Source organism: Chiloscyllium plagiosum, chromosome 42 (genome assembly GCF_004010195.1).
Source record: "Chiloscyllium plagiosum isolate BGI_BamShark_2017 chromosome 42, ASM401019v2, whole genome shotgun sequence".
Lineage (NCBI taxonomy): Eukaryota > Metazoa > Chordata > Chondrichthyes > Orectolobiformes > Hemiscylliidae > Chiloscyllium > Chiloscyllium plagiosum.
This window is the reverse complement of record NC_057751.1, coordinates 4,319,069-4,331,301: the sequence shown is the minus strand read 5'-3', so window position 1 is coordinate 4,331,301 and position 12,233 is coordinate 4,319,069. Positions and strand designations below refer to the sequence as shown.

The window sequence follows — 12,233 nt, the reverse complement described above, 5'->3', positions numbered from 1 at the left end:
GCAGGTAAGAGGAGAGTTCCTCACTGACCTGCAGCCCTGTTAGCATTGGGCCTGTCAGGAACACAGTCCCGATCTGTGTGTGCCATAGTATCCCACTGCTGGCACTGTGGCTGCTCTCCCTGAAACTTCGACACAGTGTGCCTGGACTTGTGTGCACAGGGCACAATGTCAGTATTTGTCAGCAACACAAGATGTATTGAGGACAGGAGGACAGTGATACATTTTGAGAGGTTGGAGAAGTGGACAGACTGGTGGCAGATACAGGTGAATGCAGAGAAGTGTGAGGTGGTCCTGCTGCCTTTCACTCTTCCAAATGCAAAGCTCCACTCGTAAATGGGCGATACTGGAGCAGAGTGGATAGAAAGTTGACAGGGCACATTGAGAAGGCAGTGACTGAGGCATACAGGACCTTTGTCTGGATTAGAGTGGTACTGGAAAAGCACATCAGGACAGGCAGCATTCAACGAGCATGAAAATGGAGGCGTTTTGCCCGAAACATCGATTTTCCTGCTCCTTGGATGCTGCCTGACCTGCTGTGCTTTTCCAGTACCACTCTAATCCAGACAAAGGTCCTGTATGCCTCAGTCACTGCCTTCTCAATGTGCCCTGTCAACTTTCTATCCACTCTGCTCCAGTATCGCCCATTTACGAGTGGAGCTTTGCATTTGGAAGAGTGAAAGGCAGCAGGACCACCTCACACTTCTCTGCATTCACCTGTATCTGCCACCAGTCTGCCCACTTCTCCAACCTCTCAAAATGTATCACTGTCCTCCTGTCCTCAATACATCTTGTGTTGCTGACAAATACTGACATTGTGCCCTGTGCACACAAGTCCAGGCACACTGTGTCGAAGTTTCAGGGAGAGCAGCCACAGTGCCAGCAGTGGGATACTATGGCACACACAGATCGGGACTGTGTTCCTGACAGGCCCAATGCTAACAGGGCTGCAGGTCAGTGAGGAACTCTCCTCTTACCTGCTCATTCAGTATGACTGCAGCGACGATGTAGCAGACTGTCTTCTGCACAGTTAGCAGCCCCACTTCTTCCAGGGGAGAGATGTAGCCCTGCACTCCAATGCCCTCTCCCTTCAGAAGCAGCTCCAGCTGATCTTCAAGCGAGTCCATGTCTCCGGGAGGAAAAAGGGCATTCTTCAATAAAGTCACCCTTGAGAAGCAGCAGCTCACCGCCCGAAAACATATGAACAGTCATGCTGCGAGCTTTAGCGAACTAAATGGAATGGAAACACAGAAAAGGCCTGTACAAAACACATGAGCCTGTCACATCCAGAACCACCCTCATCCCCCAGTGAGCCTCCACAAAGCCAGACAGAGTCAGAAGGAACCAGATTACCTGATCTCAACCAGGGCATCGGCCTGGCATGCTGAGACAATCCGACACAGCACCTCTGTTCCACAAAGTGAAGGATCCACCAGGACTCCTGCTGCCAATGGCTGTCCCATAACAGTTAGTGTCTTTAAGAGAAGAGAATTCAGGTCAATCAGAGGAAGAGACATCACACACCCAGTGAAAATCAACAGCTTAATTGGCCCAAATACTAATTAATACTCACAACCCAAGTGCCAGAGAGACACTCCTGCTTCACTGCTAACTGCTCAAAGGTTCTTGAGACCAGTGTCAATGCTAAAGCCAAGCCTGCGATGGCCCTGTCCCAGCAAGCTGAACAATTCCATTGCACTGAGGGAGAACTGAGGGTGAGGAACAGCCAGAATTTTACTGAACGGTGCAGCACACTCGAGGTGCTGAAGGGCGAGATTGGGCTCCTACTGCTCATGATCTCATAGTGGGCACCCCTTGTGTTGGACTCCATGGAGAGCTCCTATCCTTGGAGAGAGAATGGTCTTTCGGACAAAGTGCAGCCACTGCCAGAAAGAAAACAAGCAACAACATCGCGGGACCAGCAACACCTCCAGAGGACACACTTCATGCTCTTGTGAACACAGATCACTGTTCCACCATTTCAGAACAAAACATGAGAGAGAATGCAATTTTCTCGAACTTCTCATGGGCAGGTGACAGAAGAGACATTGCTACATTCAGGGAATACCATTGAAAAAAAGGACAGTGTCATTGACAAAGTGGGATCGACCATTGAAGAACCAGAGCTTGGTGCTCCAGTACATCAAGCCCAGGTTTCTTGAACTCTTGACGAGGGCAAGGACATCAACAGGTAATGCCTGCAGGACAAGGGAAACGAATCAGCAAGCTGCAAAGTTTCTTTGCATATTGTACAGCATAATACAACAAAAGGGGCGGCTATTTGGCCCATCAACCCTGTGCTGGCATTTTAGTGAATTGATCCATACAGCCTTGCAAACATTTTCCCTTCAAGTCATACAGCACAGCAACAGACCCCTCAGTCCAACTAGTCCACACTGACCATCCTCCAAAACTAAACTTGTCCCATTTGCCTGCAATGAGCCCACATCCCTCCAAATCTTTCCTGTTCGTTTACTTATTCAAATATCTTTTAGATGTTGGAACTGTTCTCGTATCTGCCAGAAGTTCATTCCACCAATGAAGCACTCTCTGTATACAAAAGTTGCCCCTCATATCTTTGAAATATTTCTCTTCCCACCTAAAACAAAAGACCCCCAGTCTTGACATCCCCCACCATAGGGAAAAGACACCTGCCCTTCACTTTATCTATACCCCTCACCATTTTATAAACCTCTATAAGGTCACCCCTCAACTTCCTATAGTCCAGTGAAAACAGTCCCAGTCTATCCAGCCTCTCCTTGTAACTCAAAGCTTCCACACCTGGCCACATCCTGGTAAATCTCATCTAAAGCCTCTTGAACTTAAAAGTGCCCTTCCTATTACTGAACACAGTACTCCAGAAGAGGTCTCAGCAATATCCTGTACAATCTCAACATGATGTTCCACCATAGGTCTCAGCAATGAAGGCAAGCATGCTAAACAGCTTCTCAACCACCCTGTCCAATTGTAACGCAAACTTCAAACAATTATGTAACTGAACCCCTACCCAAGGTCCTCCTTTTAATTGTACAATATTTGCTCCAATTCTGTTTCAATTGTTGCTATTGAATCTAATTCCACTCCACAGTTCTTTCAAGTTACTGCGCATCAGTACCAACTCTTATGCTCAGTTACCAGCACGGCAGAAATCTATCTCATTTCATCCAAAATAACCCTTCATGTTTTGCAACATCATGACTGAAATCACCAGTCTCTCCATTTACTGGACTCATCAGTCTCTTCTGATGCCTGTCCAAAACCCCCATATCTTTGCAAACATATGGTGTCGAGAATTTAGCCAACACTGTCTCGAAACAGAGCAACCATGTTTTTGTACTTACTGTTGATAAATTCCAAGATTATTAATGCAGTTCAGAAGAGGTCATTCATCCTGAGTGTGAAATTACCCGGGCCCTGTATCTTTAGAAAGTCCATATGTATTTGCAGCACCCTCAATCTGCCCACCAATTGATGCAAGAACTCTCAAGTTTATCACATACCTTTTAACAAATCCACACAAACTGTAATTTATTTTCCATTTGTTCCAACATGGCGGTTTCTGAATGTACTCTCTTGCCTGAAGCAGAATTCTATGGATTGAAGTCGTACACAACAGAGGTTGAGCCCAAACACCCAGGCAACACTGACTCCAGTGCAGGAGTGAGGGAACATGACATTGTCAGATGCACTGTCACCCTGAAAAGACATTAACACAGATAGACCCTGACTGAGTCTTGCATCAAGTTTGAAGTGTTGCAAGGGAACTGTCACCACCACTTCAAGCAATACCACACAGGATATCACAGAAGTGTTATGGTGCAGAAGGAATAATACATAGAATGATTTGTACATAGGCATCTACTGTCCTGTATGCCTCAGTCACTGCCTTCTCAATGTGCCCTGTCAACTTTCTATCCACTCTGCTCCAGTATCGCCCATTTACGAGTGGAGCTTTGCATTTGGAAGAGTGAAAGGCAGCAGGACCACCTCACACTTCTCTGCATTCACCTGTATCTGCCACCAGTCTGCCCACTTCTCCAACCTCTCAAAATGTATCACTGTCCTCCTGTCCTCAATACATCTTGTGTTGCTGACAAATACTGACATTGTGCCCTGTGCACACAAGTCCAGGCACACTGTGTCGAAGTTTCAGGGAGAGCAGCCACAGTGCCAGCAGTGGGATACTATGGCACACACAGATCGGGACTGTGTTCCTGACAGGCCCAATGCTAACAGGGCTGCAGGTCAGTGAGGAACTCTCCTCTTACCTGCTCATTCAGTATGACTGCAGCGACGATGTAGCAGACTGTCTTCTGCACAGTTAGCAGCCCCACTTCTTCCAGGGGAGAGATGTAGCCCTGCACTCCAATGCCCTCTCCCTTCAGAAGCAGCTCCAGCTGATCTTCAAGCGAGTCCATGTCTCCGGGAGGAAAAAGGGCATTCTTCAATAAAGTCACCCTTGAGAAGCAGCAGCTCACCACCCAAAAACATATGAACAGTCATGCTGCGAGTTTTAACGAACTAATTGGAATGGAAACACAGAAAAGGCCTGTAAAAAACACATGAGCCTGTCACATCCAGAACCACCCTCATCCCCCAGTGAGCCTCCACAAAGCCAGACAGAGTCAGAAGGAACCAGATTACCTGATCTCAACCAGGGCATCGGCCTGGCATGCTGAGACAATCCGACATAGCACCTCTGTTCCACAAAGTGAAGGGTCCACCAGGACTCCTGCTGCCAATGGCTGTCCCATAACAGTTCGTGTCTTTAAGAGGAGAGAATTCAGGTCAATCAGAGGAAGAGACATCACACACCCAGTGAACAATCAACAGCTTAATTGGCCCAAACACTAATTAATACTCACAACCCAAGTGCCAGAGAGACACTCCTGCTTCACTGCTAACTGCTCAAAGGCTCCGTACCAGCATCAACACTAAAGCCAAGCCTGCAATGGCCCAGCCCAGCCCAGCAACTGCGAGCAGGTCAAACAATTCCATCGCACCGAAGTTGAACTGAGACCTTGAGTTGGAACATGACACTGTCAGTTGCACTGTCACTCTGAAGAGACATTAATACAGAGAGACCCTGACTGAGTCTCACATCAAGTTTGAGGTGTAGCAGGGAAACTATCACCACCACTTCAAGCAATACCACACAGGATATCACAGAAGTGTTATAGTGCAGAAGGAATAATACATAGAATGAGTAATACATAGGCATCTACCCAAGGGACATGGAGGCCAATGGGCCAAGGAGTGGATGATGGAGTTTAATTTCGATAAATATGAGGTATTACATTTTGGTAAGGCAAATCAAGGCATGGCACGTCTCTGGGAGTGTTGCCAAACAAAGAAACCAAGGGGAGTAGGCGCAGCGTTCGTTGAAAGTGGAGTCACAGGTAGACAGGGTGGTGAAGAAGGCATTTGGCAGACTTGCCTTCATTGGTCAGTACATTAAGTATGCAACTTGGGATGTCATGTTGCAGCTGGACAGGACATTGCTTCAGCCACTTGTAGCGTACTGTGTTCAATGTTGGTCTCCCTGATATAGGAAAGATGTAGCTAAACAGGAAAAATCTACAAGGATGTTGGCCGCCTTTGACGTTTGAGCTTTGGGAAGAGGCTGAATAGGCTGGGGCTGTTTTCCCTGGAGTGTTGGAGGCTGAGGGCTGACTTTATAGGGGTTAACAAAATCATGAGGGGCACAGATAGGGTGAATCGCCAAGGTCTTTTCCCCAGGTTATGGGAGTCCAAAACTAGAGGAAATAGGTTTAAGATGAGAGGGGAAAAAGTTAAAAGGGACCAAAGGAAGAACATTTTTCATGAAGATGGTGATGCACGCATGGAACAAACTGCCAGAGGACGTGGTGGAGGTTGGTACAATGACAACACTTAAAAGGCATCTGGATGGGTAAATGAACAGGAAGGGTTTCAAGGGATATGGGCATCAGAGAACAGCTCTGGGACACCTGCAACTACCAACCCCACTGTCCTGTGGCCAAACACTTCAACACCATCCCCACAACCCCACCCCCCACTCCGCAGGTCCTGGGACTCCTTCTTTGCCAAACCCTAACCACCTGACGCCTGGATGAAGAACGCCTTATCTTCCACCTCGGGACTCTCCAACCCCCATGGCATCAATGTGGACTTCACCAGTTTCCTCATTTCCCCTCCCTCCACCTTATCTCAATTCCAACCTTCCATCTCAGCACCGTACTCAGGACCTGTCCTATCTGTCCGTCTTCCTTTCCACCTATCCGCTCCACCCTCCCCTCCGACCTATCACCATTACCCCAATCTCCATTCACCTCTTGCACTCTCAGCTACCTTAACCCCAACCCCAACCCCCTCCCATTTATCTCTCCATCCATCAAGCTTCCAGCCTCATTCCTGATGAAGGGCTTTTGCCCCGATACATCCATTCTCCTGCTCCTCGGATGCTGCGGCCTGCTATGCTTTTCCAGCGCCACACTCTCCACTTCAAGGGGTATGGGCCAAGTGCTGGCAAGTGGGACTAGATCAGATTGGGACGTCTGGTTGGCATGGACAGGCTGGTCTGTTTCCACACTGTATGCTCCATAACTCCTCTTTCGTTGCTTTCTCCAGGCGTTCCGGGTCAAGCACATGGCTGTCAGTCTGCAGTCACATGGAGGTCGGATGAGGCGAATTCCGACGGACGCCCCTTCCCCTTGTGGAAGAGTCTTGGACCAGAGGGCCGTCACCTCAGAGCAAAGGGATGGAGGGGTGAATGGAGGGTCACACATTCAAGATATGGGGCGGCACGGTGTCTCAGTGGTTAGCACTGTTGCCTCACAGCGCCAGGGACCCGGGTTTGATCCCAGCCTCGGGCGACTGTCTGTGTGGAGTTTGCACATTCTCCCCGTGTCTGCGTGGGTTTCCTCCCACAGTCCAAAGGTGTGCAGGTCAGGTGAATTGGCCATGCTAAATTGCTTAGTGTTAGATGAAGGGATAAATGTAGGGGAATGGGTCTGGGTGGGTTGCTCTTCGGAGGGTCGGTGTGGATTTGTTGGGTCGGTGTGGATTTGTTGGGCCGAAGGGCCTGTTTCCAACACTGTAGGGAATCTAACCTAACCTAATCTAATATCCATGAGGAGGAATTTCTTTCTGTCAGAGGGTGGTGAATCAGTGGGATTGCTTCCTGCAGATGGCTGACTACTGCTATACAGAAGGCTGAGAGAGAGAGATTTATAATCAGGAAAGTGGATCCAGAGCAAAGGCTGGGAGTGGAGGGTGATCAGCTCTGGAACTCGATGGGCTGAACGGCCTCCGCCTGCCCCTGTCTTCCTGATGGTGATGGGTTTGAGCGCAGTGACAGGACCAGGACCAGGACCAGGACCAGGACCAGCACAGACCCTCCCCGGGAAACCCTCCACAGGTTATAATCCACCGCCCCCCCAACCCAGAGCAGTGTCCCTGCTACACCTCCCTCACCCTCACTGACCATCCTGGCCAGCGCCAGGCCGACTAGGCCGCGTCGCCTTGACGACGCCGCGGGCCCGCCCCCTTCACCAGGGAACCCCGCCCCTTCCCACAACCGTCTCCTCATCCGTGACGTCACCCCGTCCGCGTGACCACGCCACCATCGCTCGTTGGTTGGTCCGACCGGCTGCCCGTCACCCCGCGGGGCGGGACCACTGCCAAGACCATGGATCTTGGGACAGGGGCGTGTCCAAAGGCGATGTGGAGGGGCCTGGCGTCGATGGGCGGGGCTAATTGCTGCATGCTGATTGGCAGGATGCTGCCTGACCTGGCTGTGCTTTTCCAGCATCACACCCTTGACTTTGGCACTTTCTCCAATGTGTAATGGCAGACCATGGGAATATAAAGCCTTGTGTTTGTGAAGTTGGGCAAAAGACATGGGAATCGTAGAAATGTACAGCACAGAGACAGATCCTTCGATCCAACTTGCCCATGGCCACCAGATATTCTCACCTACTCTAGTCCCATATGCCAGCATTTGACCCATATCCCTCTCCACCCTTCCTATTTATTGAATTGAAATGAATTGAATTCGCTTTATTGTGTTACAAAGGTAGAGGTGTGTAATGTACCTGTAAGAGAGACTGAAAGCTGAAATAGAGTGGGTTGAAAGAATCTAAAGTGTAATATTTGACTGCGAACCCAAAGGTGCAGCTGAGTTGCCGTGGTACACAACAAATTCGAATTTGGCCAATCAGTTCATAGAATCAGAGAATCCCTACAGTGTGGAAACAGGCCATTCGACCCAACAAGTCCACACCGACCCTCCGAAGAATAACCCAATCCCCTAACCCTGTTGCTCAACATTTCTCCTAATATGCCTCACCTACACATCCCTCAACAGTAAGGCCAATTTAGCACGGCCAATTCGCCTAACCTGCACATCTTTGCACTGTGGGAGGAAACCAGAGCACCCAGAGGAAACCAAAGACAACAAGTTTTAATCAAATTTGATTTGATGACATAAAACCAATTAAATGACCCACTGTTTTTGGGTATAAAACAGACATTTTGAACAGTTAGGTGGAGAGCTGCCAAGAACACCAACAAGTATAGACTGTTAGCCACAGAGCTCTCTGAAAGCTACCTGTCCATAAGAAATTTGTGCAGCAGAACACCGAGCCAGAGAAAGGTCTCCAAAGGAGAACCAACAAAGCTGACTGGTTTTGAAATGTGATTTTTTTGTAAATCTTCTTCTGGGTTTTTTTTTTAATCGGAGCAGTATTGTTGAGTGGGAAGTAAAAGATAGGTTTAAGAGGAAGGAGTTGTAAATAGTTATGGTTTAATGGTCTCTGTTGGACTTAAAGAATAAAATTGTTAATTTTTACTTCAAATAGTGACCTCTGGGATAGTTCTTTGCCCATCGAAAATTAACAGATTATGGCATGAGGTGAGCTTCTCTGTGTGTCGTATTTAAATTAGCAAGGGATTTACCCAGTGTTGTAACAGTTGTCACGTACGCAAATGAGTCCATTGAAAAGTTTATTAGTTGTCACTTACAGATCTATCTTAGATCCAAAGGTGCCTCAGTACAGCTTCTTCAGTTACATTTTGTCAATTATCCAGATGCCTTTTAAATGTTGTAATTGTACCAGCCTCCACTACTTCCTCTGGCAGCTCATTCCATCCACACATTACTCTCCGGGTGAAAATGTTGCCCCTTAGGTCCGACTAAATCTTTCCCCTCTCACCTTAGACTATATCTTCTGATTTTGGACTCCCCTCCCTGGGAAAAGACCTTATCTATTCACCTTATCCAGACCCCTCATGATTTCATAAACCTCCTCTAAAGTCACCGCTCAGCCTCCGACACTCCGGGGAAAATAGCCCTCGCCTATTCAACCTCTCGCTATGGTGCAAACCTTTTACAGAAACTGGACCCAGGCTGGTAATGGACAATTATGATAACAGGAGACAGCAAATCCCAGGACTCAACGAGCTTATTTAATAAATAGAAAAGCTGGAATGGTAACAGATTGAAGGGAGTTCAGTTACACGGAGAGAATGAAGAAATGAGATAATTTTCCTCAGAGCAGTGAACGATAAGGCAATTTGATTGAAGTGTTCCAATTTTGAAGGGTTTCGAGTGAATGGGTTGAGACGGGGTGAAAAGAGTGTTCAAATTTCACTGACATTTCAAGGCAAATTTCAAGAGCCAATGACACCCACTTGGACGGAGGGTGAAAATGGTTGTTCCTTTTTTGTTTTGTTTCCATTTTATTGACTAACTACGCTAAAGAAGGTGCTTCTCATCTTCAGTTCGATTTCGGGATGGGTGACTTTAATCTTCTCTTCATGTTATAAATTAAATAGAGTCACTCAGTTAGTGTCACCTTTGCCTCTCTGGATTTTGAAAGAACTGGATCAAGTCATTTCTCTATTTCCTTGGCTTTAAAGAAATAAGACAAGTTCTGTAAGCCTTTTGTCATAACTTCAAACCATTCTCGTGACTCTTCCCTGGCCCTACCAATGTTTCCTACCTTACGACAGTGGACTACACTTCAGAAGTACTTCACTGGTGTTACGACACAAGGTAAACACCTCCCTGCTAATTTAAACCAGCAACACAGAACAGATTTACCCCATGCGGTAATCTGTGAAAATTCGAGAGGCAAGGAACTATCCCAAAAGTCACTATTTAAAGTAAAAACAAATACAGTTGTTAAAGTCTTACAGAGAATAATTAACTCACAACTGTTTACAACTCCTTTCTCTCATCTATCTTTTACTTTCCCTTATACAATACTGGTCCAATAAAACCACAAATTAAGATTTACCAAAAAATCTAAAGTTCAAACCATCCATTTGTTGAATCATCGCTTTGCATCTTCCTCTGTCTTCTTTTCTTCTTAGGGATTATGTTTCACAGGTCACTGATAGACAAAGGTACCTTTAAGAGAGTTATTTTGTGGGCAGTCTGTAAATGTTGGTGGCTTGACAGTTCTCCCTCAACTGTTCAATTTTTCCCATTTTGGGGGTTTTATGCCCCAAAGCATCGGATCGTTTCACTGGTGTTAATGTTGTCAAAATACTAAATTCAAACTTGATTGGAGTTTGGTATCTTGGGGCACAATGTAAACTGATTGGCCAAATTTGAAATTGTTTTTGTATCCAGGCAACCCAGCTAATCTACCTGTTCGACCTAATGTTAGATTTTAAATTTTCCAGTACTCTGTGTGCTTCTCTAAGTCCTTGCAAGCTTTTACACTCTTTTAAAAGGTGCCCCTTACATCTTCATAACACTGGTTTTGAGGTCTGGAAAGTGTCTATTATAAACACAAATCTTTCTTTCTATGAAGCTCATGAAAACCCAATCAATGTCCTTACCAATAAGGATACAATGAAAATTCATAATGGAAATGTAAAAGCAGAAAGGGTTGGAGATGTATGACACAGCATTGGAAAGCATCTGTATGCTTTGATATAGATAAAAAGCCACAAAATGCAGATAGATGGGTAAACAGAATGGTTTTGGATGAGGACAACTCTTAAGAGGGAAGATGTCCAGTTGAGATCTCCTGAGCCTCATTGATGTGCACAATGGGGCCTTGACCTACACTTCAGGTTTAAACCCACATTCTTGTTCATTCACTGAATTCTGAGCAACCTGGATGAAAGAATGTGAGGCATTTTTAAAAAACACATTTGCTTTTGAATATGTTTGTGTATAAATCACAAATGTGTTGGAGGTGTGAGAGATTTCTTTTGCCCAGACAGATGAGAGTTATCCAGTCACACACAGAAGAGTTTGTTAGCTTTCCCACTGATGAAAGAGGGCAATGTATCATGCGGATGGACACATCAGGTGACCAATGATGCCAGCCTGGCCAATGAGAAGACTGGAAGTGGAAAGTCAGTCAGTGTAACTTCCTAATTTATATCCAACATTATCATCTCCAAGCTCGAGCTGACTGTTCATTTAGGCTCATTGACGACGGTCGAGTTTATCTTGATTTTTAAAAGGACCAGAGGGGAGAACAATGGATGTCAATCCCATCTGCAGACCCTGTTTATTCAGAAAGAGGGAAGTAATTCATGAAAAAGATTGAGAGTGACCTAATGGAAGAAAATAGAAGCCTTTGAAATATAAGTGCAAAAACGTGTTAAAATTTCAATCACAGATCATTGGATAAATGTAGAAATACTTGAAATTGATAGGTCAAAATGAATGTAAAAGATTGCATTTACAGAGAAAATGTTATTATTTCAGCCATCTGGCTCCAGCTGAAAAGCTACAGCGCTCCTTTCATGGGCAGGTTGGGAAGCAGCAGTGAGGCCAGACCCACACACACTGTTGGAGGACGGATATCACAGCCGGTTGGTGGATGTGTGAAGGTGGCACAGGGCACGTGAGTGTGCCAGAGTGTGACAGCAGCTCTTCCTGCAGGAACACCACAAGCAGCACCAGCAGCAGAGTGAACATTAAACCAAATCATTGTTTCTTCTGATTAAAATACAACACTGTTTAAGTCTGAAATAAAAACAGAAAATGCTGGAGATATTCTATAACTCTCGCAACATCTCGGGAGAGAGAAACAGAGTTCCCATTTTCCTTCTTGGGTTCATTGAACAGAGACAGAGTACTGGCCTTGACACTTCTGGACAGATATCTGGAATCAATCTCATCCCACTTGCCAGTCCCATATCCCTCTCAACACTTCCTATTCATATACCCATCAAGATGCCTATTAAGTGCTGTAATTGTAGCAGCCTCCACCACTTCCTCTGGCAGC

The 12,233-nt window shown here is 46.3% G+C and overlaps 1 long non-coding RNA gene and 1 pseudogene across 1 annotated transcript; both read right to left on the bottom strand.

The window, feature by feature from the left end:
- LOC122543034 overlaps positions 1–3,854 on the bottom strand; it is an 8,777-nt pseudogene extending 4,923 nt beyond the window's left edge.
- A 416-nt stretch (positions 3,855–4,270) lies between these two features.
- Positions 4,271–5,660, bottom strand: LOC122543035. Its single transcript, XR_006309901.1, has 3 exons — positions 4,863–5,660; positions 4,642–4,763; positions 4,271–4,518 (listed from the first exon to the last, which is right to left on the bottom strand). It is a non-coding gene; the product is annotated as an uncharacterized LOC122543035 (long non-coding RNA).
- Between the last annotated feature and the right edge of the window lie 6,573 nt (positions 5,661–12,233).